The sequence below is a fragment of the Oryctolagus cuniculus genome, chromosome 20, assembly GCF_051225735.1.
Source record: "Oryctolagus cuniculus isolate XC-2025 breed Fujian yellow rabbit chromosome 20, ASM5122573v1, whole genome shotgun sequence".
In the NCBI taxonomy this organism is placed as follows: Eukaryota; Metazoa; Chordata; class Mammalia; order Lagomorpha; family Leporidae; genus Oryctolagus; species Oryctolagus cuniculus.
Window position 1 is genome coordinate 18,434,913 of NC_142886.1, and position 15,598 is coordinate 18,450,510.

General features: G+C 44.9%; 1 protein-coding gene and 1 long non-coding RNA gene across 44 annotated transcripts in view; one reads left to right on the forward strand and one right to left on the reverse strand.

The window, feature by feature from the left end:
- The window catches only part of RAD51B (RAD51 paralog B), a 657,779-nt gene that overhangs the window by 372,521 nt on the left and 269,660 nt on the right, over positions 1-15,598 (forward strand). The window lies entirely within an intron of this gene.
- Positions 1-15,598, reverse strand: part of LOC103351641 (uncharacterized) — a 128,795-nt gene that overhangs the window by 105,466 nt on the left and 7,731 nt on the right. The window contains exon 3 of one of the 15 annotated variants that reach the window (XR_016226508.1): positions 4,789-5,241. The exons of the other annotated variants lie outside the window; for them this stretch is intronic. This is a non-coding gene — a long non-coding RNA (uncharacterized LOC103351641). Of the gene's footprint in view, positions 1-4,788; positions 5,242-15,598 lie in introns of those variants that run through there. 15 annotated transcript variants of the gene reach the window in all.

A 15,598-nucleotide genomic window follows, 5' to 3' on the forward strand; every position in this document is an offset into this window, starting at 1 on the left:
AAAGCTTCCCCAAATAAGGCTGTCAAAGACTTAAAGAATTCTGTTTCAGGGGCAGGAATTTGGCACAGCAGTTAAGACACTGGTTGGATGACCCACGTCCCATATTTGAGTGCCTGGGTTCAGTCTCCAGCTCTGCTCCAGATTCTACCTTCCTACTAATGCATATCCTGGAAGGCAGCGGATGATAGATCAAGTAACTGTGTCCCTGTCACCCATGTGGGAGACCCAGATTGAGGTTCTGGCTCCTGGCTTTGGCCTGGCTCAGCCCCAGCTCTTGATGACATTTGGAGGAATGAACCGGTGGATAGGATATCTGTGTCTGTCTATCTCTCTGTGTCTCTTCAAAAAAAAAAAAAAAAAAACTCATTTCAGTATCAGTTCCATTATCATAGCAACTCCTTCTTCTTTTTATTGGTTGCTATACAATTACATCTAGAATAACAACGATTGTAGAAGGTATGTGACATCCCTCTGTTGTATGGATTTGTATGTGACCTTCTCCTTCATCAGGGACCAAGAGGGTTGTAAAAACTCGAGTCAGACCGCTCATCCTTGGACTTCCTTGCCTCCATCAGCAGGGGTCAAGGAGGAGCCTCGACAGTAATCCCTCTGACTCCATTCCCTCAGCCTGATCAACAGGACTATCCTTGAACAGTCCAATCTCGTCAGTTGTTTAGATTAGTCACTGCAAGAAGCCAAACTTGTAGGAAACCCTTTACTTATCAAAGTCCAAGTCGTCTGTTCCATTCCTCTTCAAGTTCTCTGTCCCCTGGAATTTCAGAATCTGTCAGCAGCAAAATTTCCTATGTCCCCAGTCCCTTCTCACTGTAACAGGAATTTGGTTCTCTCCAAGAGGCAATGGCAGTGTTTTCTCCTACAGCCTCCTGCTGGGGTAGGCCAATGGGTCCTACCAGTTTCCCACTGCTGCAGACCCCTGTTTATCACCTCCCCCAAAACCTCCAGCTTTGAATATCATTTTAACAATCATGGGTCCGTCTCAGAAAGCTTAGTCCTACACCACGGAAAGACACATGGAGTTTGTAACTCTTTTGTAAAGAAAGTGGATCTTGTCTCCTTGATGCACATAACTTCTATTTTAGTTGGCCAGTGCTGGATGGCAGGACGTGTGCGGGTACAGGCAAAGTGGGCTCAGCCTCCATCAGGGCAACTGGGAGTGGAGACGTTTACCTTGCTCAGCGTGAGGCGGTGCTGTATCAGGGGAGGGAGATGATGTCTTGGCATCCTATAAGGATCTGTTCTGAACACGGAAGCAGGACAGCCCCTGCCCTTCAGTGGTATTCACCAGACCTTTTCCTTGGTAGGACTTTGTGGCTGTGGGCCACATAGTCTCAGACCAGGCCAAAAGGCTGCGGGACAGAGAACTGGGCATGCACTAGAAGACTATTTTTTTCTAAACAGAGGGAGTCATGGAAGACTTAGGGTCCAGAGTACAAAGTGTTTGCTTAATTTTGAAAGGACAACTTTGTATAATTTAGCAAGGCCCTCCTGTTTAAGATTAGTCTCAAGTGAGTAAGAGGTCCTTGTTGGATTTCTCTATAATTCGCAGTAGTTCCTGGAGGTCAGAACTATTCCTTATCTGTAAGTAATGGGTCTTTCGATTATAGACCTTTGGGGGATATAACTTTAATGTTGCACAGTTAAACCAACCTCACACTATTTACAAGACATGTCATACAACACCGAAAACAAGAAATTAGAGTATGTGGAAACTATGCTACTAAAATTAAGCAGCATGAGGAAAATGAATGTAAGCCTGGAAGTCAGAGCCTCACTTCGGTTTCAGCAGCTGACGCAGGGGCACTGGAGCCAGAAACACTTCTAAGACCTGTTTTGTTCTGTCTTGTAAAGAGTATTTGATGTGGTCCTCCCTCTGCCCCCATCCCACTTCCAAGTAAGTAGTGGAGTTAGGGAAAGATCGTAACAGTGCCTGGCTCATTTCTGGCCTGACCTTGATTCTGGCTTCAGTAAGGTGAGATGAGATGTCTACTCCTCGTTAAACAACATTGGCAGTTGACAAAGTGCATTTCATAACCATCTATGTGGCTGCCAGTTGTATCTGTGATATTCTAAGGATGGGCACTGAAGAAGTATGTGCTTGTTGAAAGCATACTCTCTAAGTGATAAATTAAGTTTGCTGTGACCTGAATGTGAGTGCTGTTGATGTGGCGTTCACATTGATTTCATAGCTATTTAAGGAAAAGACAAATTTTGAATGTATGCTTATGATGACATCAGCATATTGATCTTCTCTTGGAGGTAAAAAGCACAAAGTTGGGGCTTGCATTGTGGTGCAGTAGGTTAAGCCATTGCTTGTAATGCCAACATCCCATATTGGAATATTGGTTCAAGTCCTGGGTGCTTCACTTCTGATCCAGCTTCCTGCTGATGTGCCTTGGAAGGCAGTGGAAGATGGCCCCAAAGCTTGGGCCCCTGCCACCCGTGTGGGAAACCTGAATGGAATTCCTGGCTCCTGGTTTTGGCCTGGCCCAAACCTGGGTTTTGCAGTCATTTGGAGAGTAAACCATTGATGGAAAATCTGTCTCTCACTCTGCCTCTCAAATTAATAAATAAATAAGTCTAAAAAAAACCACACTGATTTGATTATATCAGAAAATTCATACAACTAGCATAGTTTACAATATAACTGAAAACTTGGATTTGTGGAATTTTCAGTATGAAGATATGATGTGTTGAATGCTGGGTGCACATATATAACCAGGGTACAATATTGCAATCTGTTTCTTTAGACATGGTAGACTACAAAGAGAGTGGGACATTTTGCCAAGAAGTTAATACACTCATGTCCCATATCAGAGTACCTGCGTTTGATTCCCAGCTCTGGCTTCTGACTCTGTCTCCCTGCTAAGGCAGACACAAGGAGGCAGTGGTGGTGACTCAAGTGATTGGATTACTGCCACTCACATGGGGTACCTGGATTGCATTCCCAGCTCCCAGCTTTGGCCCTGGCTGGTGGGGGATTTGGGGAGTGAACCAGCAGATGGGAGCTCTCTCTCAGTCTCCCTCTGCCTCTCTAAGAGATAGGTAGACAGACAGACAGACAAGACAGATGGTAGAAGTTGTCATGGATAGTCTTGGGGGAGCAGGAGTGGCTCAGTGGAATACCAAGTTGGGTGATAGAGCAATTGGAAAACTTCTACACTCTAGCAGATTGGATAGGTTGTTGAAAGGCTGGCATCACAGGTTTCAGAATTAGGGAAAAACTGCTAAATAATGCAGAGATTGATAAAGAGAAAAGGAACTTCTAAGTAGCTGGAACCCCCCGCATGAGTGCTGTTGGCCCAGCACCTGAATCTTGTTATCTCAGAGCTGCTCAGTTCTTCTGGAGCAGGAGGACTCGATAGCTTTTTCTCTCACAAGAAGGCGGCTTTATGAAGGAAACTGGAATTACTTTAAAGACATTTGCAGTAACGTTAACAGCTTTCCTGGACATCGTCTAGCCCACGGTGTGCCTTTCCTTTTATCCCGCTCCGACAGGGCTTTGAGTCTCTTCTGGATGAGTCCCGGAGCCTCTGCCTGCCTTTTGGAGATCATCAGCGATGTCACTTCTTTGTTAAATTCTCTCTCTTACGTTACTCTTCCTTGGGTCTACCCTAAATCCCTTATACTATTTCTCGAGCCCTCCTCTTTCTGCTGTGTCTTCAGAGACAGTAGAAAGCAGCTGGTTACTATTTCCTGCCTGAGAATCCTCCTGTCCTTGAAGAACCATTATGAGCGCCCCTTCTCTGACTTGCACTGTTTAAGCAGAATCATTCCCATCACTTTAGTATTCCATATAGATCTGACTTTCCAAGTCTAATCAGCTTTGGGGCCCTTCCTTAAACCATCTGGATACCAGAACTTGATGCTCTAGTCCAAAGGGCCTGGCCAATTCTTTAATAAAAACATTGTCCCGGCCGGCGCCGCAGCTAATCCTCTGTCTTGCGGGGCTGGCACACTGGGTTCTAGTCCCGGTTGGGGCGCCGGATTCTGTCCCGGTTGCCCCTCTTCCAGGCCAGCTCTCTGCTGTGGCCCGGGAGTGTAGTGGAGGATGGCCCAAGTGCTTGGGCCCTGCACTCCATGGGAGACCAGGAGAAGTACCTGGCTCCTGCCTTCGGATCAGTGCGGTGCACCAGCCGCAGCATGCAGGCCGCGGCAGCCATTGGAGGATGAACCAACGGCAAAGACCTTTCTCTCTGTCTCTCTGTCTCTCTCTCTCACTGTCCACTCTGCCTATTAAAAAAAAAAAAATTGTCCCATGATCCCTTCTTAGGAACACTATTGTCTTGCTTTAATTTTTAACTTGTAATTTTAGTTAGGGTACAGTTCACATACCATCAAATATACCTACTTGAAGTGGTTCAGTGGTTATGGCAGCTGTCACCACTAATCCCAGAGCGCTTCATAACCCTCCCCCACCTAAAAAATCTAATTCCTACTAGCAGTGACGCCCATTCCCTCTCTCCCTGGTTCCTGGCAGTCAAGAATCTATTTTCTATTTTATGAGCTCGTAAATTGTGGACATATCCTATAAATGGAGTCACATACAGTATGTTGGCTTTTATACTTGATTTCTTTAGCATGATGTTTTTAAGATTCACCCATGTTGTGGCATGAATTAGGATTTTCCTTTTAATAGCTGAATAATGTCCTGTTGTATGAACAGCCTGCAATTGTTTATTTTTTGCTTGATTTTTAAAATCAGAGTTACATTAATGCCTAATCCTGCCCTCCAGGAATACTTCATCAAATTTGAGTTTTTGAATCTTATTTAATTTTTAAAATATTTTTTCTTTTATTAAAGAGGCAGGAAGAGAGAGTGGTGGTGATCAAGCAAACTCACATTCACAGGTTTACTCCCTGAATGTCCACAATGGGCCAGGGCTAAGCTGGGGCTGAGCAAGGAGTCAGAAATGTAATCCATGGGCCGGTGCTGTGGCTTACTTGGTTAATCCTCCGCCTGCAGCGCTGGCATCCCATATGGGTGCCGGGTTCTAGTCCCGGTTGCTCCTCTTCCAGTCCAGCTCTCTGCTGTGGCCCAGGAGTGCAGTGGAAGATGGCCCAAGTGCTTGGGCCCTGCACCCGCATGGGAGACAGGAGGAAGTACCTGGCTCCTGGCTTCAGATTGGTGCAGCGCCAGCCATAGCGGCCATTTGTGGTGTGAACCAATGGAAGGAGGACCTTTCTCTCTGTCTCTCTCTCTCTCACTGCCTGTAACTCTACCTGTCAAAAAAAAAAAAAAAAAAAAAAAAAAAGAAATGTAATCCAAGTTTCCCTCATAGGAGGTAGGGACTTAAATATTTGAGCTGTTACTGGTGTCTCCCAGGGTCTGCACTGGCAGGAGGCTGAAGTCTGGAGCCAGAGCCAGGACTCAATCCCAGGCACTCTGATTGAGCCATGGGCATCTTAAGCACTAGGTCACATGCCTGCCCCAGATTTTAAATTCTGTATGTAACAACATCTCTTTGGATCCCCAACTTCACTGACCAACATGATAGTATTTACCAAAAATTATGTGTTGCATTTAAAAAAAATCGGTATATCAATTATTTCACAGCTATAGACACCCCATTCAATTGATCAGGTTTTAATTCCCCAAAAAGTCAGTTTACTAAATGGACTAAGAGAAGAACACGCAAAGCATGGCAGCCAACCTCCTAAAGCGATCCCTGGAGGAGGTGGAGGTGGATGGAGGTATTTGATGGCAGGTGCCTGGTTATCCTAAACCACCTCTCCTGCCACTGAGGATGATCGTTCCCTGTGCATGAGGAGGGGACAAAAGAGACAGCCTTTAAGAGCCTGCCTCTACCACTGTGAAGACAAGACAGATTTGGGTCTGTGTGTTGGCCCTGCCATTTGCTAGATTGTGCTATGATGACATCTATGCACTAGAGTGGTAGTGACAAATGGCAGGACTGGGGTGAGGTTTCACTGAAGGAGTTTCACTAGAGCACTTAGAAGTAATGTCTGGGGGACAGACATTTGGCACGTCCCATACCAGAGTGCCTGGGTTCAAACCCCAGTTCTGCTCCCGATTCCAGCTTCCTGCTAATGTGTACCCTGGGAGGCAGCAGGTGACGACTCAAGTGATTGGGTCTTTGCTACCCAGATTGAGTTTGGATTGAATTCTCAGCTCCTGGCTTAGGCCTGGCCGAGCCCCAGCTGTTGTGGGCATTTGGGGAGTAACAGCAGATGGGATCTCCCCACCTCCCCACTTCCTCTCTTTCTCTCTTCCTTTCAAGTAAAATAAATAAAAAATAAAGTTACTCTAAAAAATGTAATGTCTGGCATATGACATGTGCTCAATTACTGGGAGCTGTTATTCTCATGTAAAGTCTGGAGAATTTAAAAAGAAATAAAGGGTATGAGGGGTTTCTGACTTCAAGGAACATAACATTCTAATGGTAGAGACAGAATGGACTGTTGATAATCCTAAATTTAAGAACAAAATTAAAAATGGAAGAAAATGTACTAAGAAGACAGAACATACAACATAGTATTTTCTTATGTCACTTTAGTACATTGGGGGTGACCATAGTGAAAGTAACACTGATACCAAGAAAGGAATGCTTCTCACGCAGACACCCATAGGAGCAGGAATCTAGAAGACTGGAACCCCAGTTTCTTCACCTGTTTCTGCGAGTGAAAATACCTCACAACATCACTGTACAGAGGGGTTACTCAAGAGGCGCGCTCTCTCTCTCTCTCTCTCTCTTTTTAAGATTTTATTTGTTTATTTGAAAGAGTTACAGAGAGGCAGAGGCAGAAAGAAACAGAGAGAGAGAGGTCTTCCATCCGCTGGTTCACTCCCCAGATGGCCACAACAGCTGGAGCTGGGCTGATCCAAAGCCAGGAGCCAGGAGCTTCCTCCGGAGCTTCCCGTGCTGGTGCAGGGGCTCAAGGACTTGGGCCATCCTCCACTGCCTTCCCAGGCCACAGCAGTGAGCTGGAAGAGGAGCAGCCAGGACTTGAACTGATACCTGTATGGGATGCCTGCTATGCCACAGCGCTGGCCCTAGAGTTGTTGTCTCTTATGGGATTCGAGATACTATCCTTTGTTCTGTTCTTATGGTGCCTTTTGCCTGGGCCAGCCCTGACTGATGCTTAGGAAGCTGCCCCTACCCCAACCAGTCTCAGATCTCTCCACCTCCAGCCCAGACTTCTGTCCTAACCTCCAGGACCAGGTGTCCATGTATCTTCTGGGACTCTCCTGCTGGACGTTGTGTGGTTACCTGCAGCTGAGAATGCCCACGTCTACAGTTAGTCTTGCCTCCCAGAATGGCCGTCTCTCATCTTTCTCCCGTGGTGAGCAGTGAGAAAGATCATTATCTACACAGTTGCAGGAGTCACAGTTTGGGGCCGAGAAACTCCCTCCCCCTTGCCTCCCCTTCCCTTGACTCTGCTTCCATTGCTTGTTCTCCTTCTGCCTCAGATCCCCTCCGACACTGGGTTCTTGGTCGTCTCATTTCTTGTTGTCTGTGCCTAGCGCAAGGCTTACTTAGGATACATCTGTTTTTAATAAATGTCTGGTGAATAGGATTTTTTTGTCTATAGCTTTTCGTTTTCTACTGAGAGGACATACACATGCACACACACTCAGAAACACATATGTGTGCCTGTGAGCACGTCCATGTGATAGTCACAGTAGTCCTGCAGGTTCGCCGGCTTCCTGTGCAGTCCTTTAGTGTATTGGTGAGACTGTAGTGTGGCGCAGGCCTCGTGTGAGTGGTAAGGGGATGTGGACTGAGAACTCTGCCATGATAACCCACGCTTCATTCTGGCAACTTGAACCACATACTCCCTTCTGCCAAACCATTGACAGGCATTTCTCAACCACTTTCTTTCTTTTTTGTTAACCATTTTCTCTAAGTTTAAAAAAAATTAATGAAAGAAAGAAAAGAAAACTCTACCCTAAGAAATTATCTTGGGCTCAGTGAGAATATCCTTTGGATTCCCGGTTGACCACTTTCCCTTCCGTCACCAAGATGTATTTAGAGAACAACAGCAAGTCACCCCCAGCCCTGCCGTTGTTTCTTTAGAGTGTAAGTTTCACGCTCTGTTGCTTGCCAGGCGGGGAGGGAGGCTGAACCGACAAACCCAGCTTCTGCGGCTGTGCTGATATCATCTCCCTTCCAAAGCCACAGTGAAAAATCACAATCAACCTCAGCCACTTTTTGTTTGGTTGGTCTTCTTACTGAGAAACACACATGAATGTATAAGGAAGTTTCGTGTTTGCCAAATGAGCACCCCCAAAATTCCCAGTGCGGGGAGAAGAGAAAAATAATGAAACCGTGGAGGGTGAAATTATGGAAACTGCGAAAAGTGAGCGACTCTGTCCCCCTGCATTGCCAGACCATTAAATCGCCGCCTCTGACTCAGGCTGCATCCTGTGTGAAGCCTCTGGTGTTAATTAGTTGTTTACTTGTCCTGAGATTGCACCAAAGTGGCCTGACCCTGTTACAGGACTTGGAGAGCTTCTCAAGAACAGCTTTTAGTTGGAAAAATTATTGTAAAAATAGCATCTCTCCAGGACCCAGCTCCATTCTTTCCCAATCCCTTCCTTGGCCAGTGTCTCGTCAGCTGTGTGAGGGATGCTGCCCTGCCCTGCTCCGCTCACGCCCTGCCTCTGCCTCCTTCAGCTCTGCTGCTCAGTCCCCAGTGCCCCACTGACACGGCCTTTCTGCCTCATGTCATGATAGTTCCCATGTGTTCCTATGTTTTCTAGTTCTCTAAGCACTGAGTGTGTGCATAGTACATATCCCATACGTATTATGAAGTTGGAGTTAGTAAATGGCTCAGGAAATGGCTTTTATGCTGCCATGGTCTTATTTGGTTATAATAAATTAAAATTAAATTAAATATAATAAATTAAAATTAAATTTAAAAAAATCTTATTTTATTTTTTCTAAAAGATTTTTGTTTCTATACTTATTTGAAAGGCCAAGTGATGGTGTGTGTGTGTGTGTGTGTGTGTGTGAGAGAGAGAGAGAGAGAGGGAATGAATTCATTCATCTGCTGGTTCACGCCTCAAATGGCCACAATAACCTGGCAAGCCAGGAGCCTGGAACTCCATCTGGGTCTCCCATATGGGAGGCAAGAGGGCCCAAGCACTTGGCCCATCACCCACTGCCTTCCCATGCACACTAACAGGAAGCTGGATCAGAAGCAGAGCAGCCGGGACGTGAACCAGCACTGTGATATGGGATTGCAAGTGGCAGCTTAACCCGCTGTACCACAATGCTAGTCCATTATTTTCTTTTTAAGCCTTAACAGCACACATGGAAAGAACAGGAGAAAAGTATGTTTGTGAAACAAAACAAAGTGAAAAAAAAATCTAGACATATTGTGCAATTTAGAAAAAACATTTTTTAGAAAAAAATACTATAAATTTGGAGAAACTGGGCAAATAAGCAGAAAGCAGTGTAGAGACAATGCATGATCGGCAAGTTGTGCCTTAGCAAGTTTGCTTCCTTGATGCCAGTGAATTTTCGTACTTCTGGAGGGACAGCAATACACAAACCCAAGACTACTTATATCTGTGTTTGACAAACATTTTTAGGTTTCCTGTTCAGCTTATTTACTTTCTCAATCACCTGGATTCTTATTAAAGTTAGTTTCCCTCACTGCTTGGAGGAGAGGCAGTTAGAAACATGCTGAGAACTGGGGAGTAGGCAGTTCAAGTTCAAATTTCTATTGAAAAGCTACAAATACTCTTTCAGTCTAAATTAAGGTAGTACATGGTTCTCCACACCAAAGTGTGTTCCTCGTAGGAGGTTAAGTTAGGGAACTGTTCTGAAGGAACCGTGACACAGTCAGCTTGCTGGTAGCATTCGGAACCATAGTTGGAAACTGTGCCCAGTTCTATAATTTACAATTAACAGGGAAGGGTTGAGTCCAGAGGTGGCTGAGAGTTCAGCCACAAAAGTGATTAAAGGATTGGGAAAGAACCAGGAGGGAATTTAAAGAAACCAGGATTAGCTTGGAGAAAAAGGAGGATAAAGGACAATTTAATAGCAATCTTTATGTACATAAAGACGCTCCGTAGAGCACAGTGACCAGTGTTTTCCATTTCACCTGAGGACAACGCAAGAGCTGAAACTGGAGTATGAAGAATTTTTGGATAAACATAAGGAAGTGTCTACACACAAGCAAATTGGTGTGAGGACTATTGAGAAATATGGTAGAATTTCTGTCTCTGAGGATTCTGTTCTTTGAGTGTCTTAAGATGGATCTTGCTCCAGGACAATGCTGTGGACTGAGCGCTTCCTGGACTCCTATCCATTGTGTGGAGTTATTTTTAAAAGGAGGGAGCACACTGCTCAAGCCAGGAGGCCATGTGACGCCCACTGTGGGCCAGCCCTGTGCTAAGTAAATGCTTTGCACACAGTCTATCTGACTTTCACAATAGCCCTCTTAAGTAGTTTTATTCCCATTTCATAGATGAAACACATTGAGACTAACAGAGCGAGTGTCTTGGCGGAAGTCACCAACCAGTAAGCGGCAGAGCCAGAATTATGGTTTACATCTAGGACTCTGCAGCCCCTTTGTCGCCGTCCTAGGCAAGGCCAGGGCTCCTACTAGGAGGCGGGATTAGCTTAGTGAAGATGATCCCTGTTGTTGGCAAAGCAATTCATATGCAGTTTAATTGATGTTGGATCATTATTGTTACTGGGTTTGAACTAAGTTCATTCTCTTGCCTTTACTGAAACAGCTGAGAGGAATCAGCTTTAGAAACCAGCTTCTTTGATTTTTTTTTCTATTTATCACTTTGCTCCCATACCCATAATAATTTCTGACATATCAGACAGGCTTGATAAATTTCTGTTGAATTGGATGAATGAATCAGAATTTAGAATTGGTTAAAGCCAGATTTATTTTCAAGTACTTGATGTTAGTGGTATGAGCTCTGGACACAAGTCAGATAATTTGTACTCTAGATTTTGCCTGGCCACTGACTGCCTGTGTTGTGACAGGTCCCTACTTTGATACAGGCCCTCAAATGCAATTTTTCCTTTCCAAAATGATGGAATTTAACCTATGTGACTGCTAAGGTCCCTTCCTTATCTCGGGTTTGTAGCTTTCTGTAGACTATGAAAATAGGAATAAAGTGTGATTTTCTTCTACTTTTTAAAAAATTTTGTTTACTCATTTTCTTTATTTTTATTTATTTAAAGAGGACATATACAGTGACCTCTCATTTGCTAGCTTATTCCTCAAATGCCTACAACAGCTGAAACTGGGGTAGGCCAAAGCCAGGAGCCTGGAACTCAATCTGGGTCTCCCCATGTGGGTGATAAGGACCCAACTACTTGAAACATTACCTGCTCCCTCCCAGGGTGTGCATTAGCAGGAAGCTGGTATTAGAAATAAACTGAGGCTCCACCCCAGGTACCTTGAGAGGCTGTGCGTGGGATGTGGGTATTCTAAGTGGTATCTTAACTGTTTACACCCAATGCCTGCCCTGGTGCTTAGGGTTTTTTACAAAACTCTTTGTTGGAGGAACTTTTGTGGATAAGATGAGCAGCACTTTGCATTTAGAATAGTATAAGAAATAATATCTGAGATTTTTGGATAACTCTCACTGTAAGTGAGGCATGAAGGTACCTCTGGCCTACTCATCTCCACTGTAGTAGGAATTTGCCATTTTCAAGGTCTCATATTTTGCTGGATGAGAAATAAATGTGTAGTAGACATCTGCAATAAAAGCTAGGTTAATCTGCTCACTGCCCATTACAGAGTAGGGCCATCTTCAAGGCGCTAAGAGTAGCAAGAACCTAATCTCCAGTCCTAGGCCCAATTATAGCCCTGCAAGGCCATTGCCATATATTGAACAGTACTCCTTCTTCAGTTTATCATTTGCCCTGTTTCCAAAGAGGCCCTGAAAACTGGAACCAACTGGGCAATTTCCCCACTCTAATTTGAGGCTTGCCTGTGTGTTTCTTGTTGGGTAAACCAGAACTGTGTCACAGATCTGCTGAATCTTTGTGCCCATGCAGCTCTCACCACTCCCTCACCTCTGATTCAGGCTCTGATACAAAGGTCGTGAGCTGTTTCTGTGGCCGTGGTGGCAGCTTTCTCATCTGACACCAGATTGACATTCAACTTGAACTGGGTTGAAGCAGCTCGGATTCCTAGCACATCCCTGCATTCTAACCCTGCTCTTCAGAATCATTGTGACTTTTTCAACTGGTGTCCAGGGCTGAGAGCCACGGAGGAAATCAGATCTGTAGCCAGTGGAGAGATTACAAAGGCAGGAAATTATAAGACTAAATACTACAGGTGACTTTCTCTTTTAACATCATGTGGATTTTATTTAAGGCTTTCATTACAACGAATAGAAATTAACCTTGACTAATGTAAAGGAAAAAAGAACAATTTGAATGAATATGGAGTGGGTCATGAAGTTGAATGAAAAAAATGGAAAATAAAACAGATTTTCAAAACAAGACAACTCCAGAAACACAGAGGACAGCAACTAATAAACAGTCTGATTGAAGAACCAGTGCAGGGATGTAAATAATGCTGGCATTTTCAGATCTTTATGGTTTGGCTAGTGATTCAGATTCTCAGAAGAGAATCTCACTGCCTGACTTGGGTGATGAACCAACTCTGGACCAGGGGAAAGCCCCATGCCTCAGATGACAGTGTAACCAACACTGCCCTTAGTGAAGGCTGAGCCGAACCAGAATGTTCCACCAAAAGAAGGGGAAATGCAAAGACAGCAGATGCCCAACAAGGAACCTTTCCTCTGTAGGGCGGTACTGGGAGGGAGTAAATTCAGCCTCATAGCCAAAGAAACTGGTCCCTGGACAGGCATTCTTCCCTCCCTCCCTTCTTCCCTCCCTCCCTTCCTTTCTTTCCTTATTATTATTATTATTTTTTTAGATTTATTATTTATTTGAAAGGCAAAGTTACAGAGAGAGAGAGAGGGAGAGAGAATCTTCCTTCCACTGGTTCACTCCCCAAATGGCCTCAACAGTTAGGGCCATCTCCCATGTGGCTGCAGGGACCCAAGGACTTGGGCCATCCTCCACTGCCTTCTCAGGCACATTAGCAGGGAGCTGGATCAGAAGTGGAGCAGCCAGGACTAGAACTGGCACTCGTATGGGATGCTGGCATTGTAAGCGTCAACTTTACCTGCTCTGCCACAATGAGAGCCTATGGCATTCTTTTCTTAACAGTTGTCAAAAAGACCCACATCCAGGGCCAGCCTTGTGGCATAGCAGGTAAAGCTGCCATCTTTGACACCTACATCCCATATGGAATGCTCCACTTCCAATCCAGCTCCCTGCTAATGGCCTGGGAAAAGCAGCAGAGGCTGACCCTAGTGTTTGGGCTTCTGCCACCCACATGGGGAACCCAGATGAAGTTCTTAGCTGCTGGCTTCATCCTGGCCCAGCCCTGGCTGTTGTGGCCAGCTGGGGAGTGAACCAGCAGATGGAAGACCTCTCTCTTTCTCTCTCTCTCTCTCTCTCTCTCTGTGTGTGTGTGTGTCTCCCCTTTCTCTCTGTAACTCTGACTTTCAAATAAATAAATCTTTAAAAAATAAAAAAAATAATGATCCACATCCCCCTAGGAGGGTTCTTGACTGTGATTTCAGCATTCTTTTTGTCTCTAATGCCTTATAGAATTGAAGTCAGTAATTAGCAAAGAGCATCTTTGATTATTGTAGTTGCCTGCAGTAGAATGCCTCTTAAAAATCACTTGAATAAGATAAAATCACCGTCAGCCTCAGCATCATCAAAATGTGGGCCAGTCATTAGCAGTGAAGGGTCAGAAGAGCGTCCTGGCCACTTTCTCACTTGTGGCTGTATAGACTGACAGGATTTGAGTCTTTGAGGGCTTGACTGGAGCGAGTGACTTCAAAGGCTTTGGCAAGAGGGATATTTCTGCTTCTATAGGCTGAGGGATTTGTAACAAGAAGCCATATTGTGGGGAGCAGATTGTAACAACAAGGGGGTTTTCAATGAGGATGCACGTTGATCTGGAATGTTTTCTCATCTGTGTTCACTCATCCCTGGATATCTTCCCTTCGTGCTCTCTTTTTCAAGTGGATGACCAGCTGCGTGCCACCTTTCTCTTCCTCTTGGCCTCTGTTCCTGATTCTTTCTCTCCCCGAGCCACTCCGCTTGCCTCCCTCCAGTCCTGTGTTTTTCTAAATCTTTTTCATCTCCCCTTTCTTTTCCTCCTGTGGTTGATTCATCTGTAGCTTCTGTTCCTCTTTCCTCAAATTCCCTTCCTTTTCCCTTCTTCTCTGAACTACCATTTGACTCTCCCCTGCCACCCAGGCATCTTCTCTCTTCTGCTGTTGAGCCTCAGTGTGCCTGACCTGTGTGCCAAAAGGCAGGATCCCCAGGCCCCCTCCATGCCATTGCAGTGAAATGCAGCAGCTGTCACTGCCCAACAAGAGATAAAGAACCCTAGCAGTGGCTGTTTGCATATGTCTGTTCCTGTGGGTTCATGAGACTTGAGACAGATGACAGTGTTCCCTGAAAGGAGAGGGACTTCTATCCCTTCAGGTCAGGAAGAGAATTGAGCAGAGAGCTTTGCCTAAGCTTATTTCTTTATTAAGTTTGTGGGCAAGAACCTAAGATGTTATATAAGGAAAATAGCTGATATTAAAGAGAGGAATGGAGACAGGAGACCAATAAACAATCAGGCACTAGAATATCCTGCTGACACATTATTGATAGCAGACACGAGGAATGTATTATAAATGCAATGATAGAACAGAAAGCGGCACTAGGATAGAAAGAAGTGGTAATAAAATCCAAGTGATTCATATGTTTAAATGAAAGAAGAAAGAGAGCAGTGCACTTCATGCAAAAGGGCAAGAGAATGGAAGCAGAGGCGTAACTGGTGGAGAAAAATGAAACAGAAATACAGGAAGCCCTCACATCGATAAAATAGTACCTGTCAAACAACAAACAAAGGAAAATGCAACCACGCTGCTCAGATGCATCACCTGTAGTACTTTGGGTGTAAACAGTGATATAATACTAGAGTAATGTCTTAAAGACATCAGCCGTCAAGTCTCCCAAAAAGGGAATGGTAAGAATTGGATTAGATGAAGTAAGGAAAATGCTATGTGACGCACATCTGAAGGGGGAAAGGGGATTTTCAAAGGCACTGGCAGGGTAGCAACTGGCACGGAAGAAAAGCAAGATGGTGCTGCCTACCCCGAGTGCTGGGAGACCAAGCTGGCCTGAGAAACAGCAGACCCACCTAACTGTTTGCCAAGTACTGTGCTAGGCGCTTTGCATTCACTTCTAATTTAAGCCTCACATACGTAAAAGTGAAGCCAAAGACTGAGAATGATATCCATGGGGAGGAAAAAGCAAAGGGAATTTTCTGAGCCACTTCCAAAGTCACGAGGCTCAGGGGGAATAACTTTGATTTTGTCAAGTCAGAGTGAGCAGCCAAAGGCAGCAGACATAGGATATTGTCAGAGGTAAATCACCCAGCTCGGTCTGTTCTGTCTTATTGCAAGGTCATAGGACCACGGCAAGCCAGCCAAATGTTTCAGCTATGGAAATCCCCTAACTTTCCAACTGCTGCGGTCCCACAGCTCTGAGCTTTT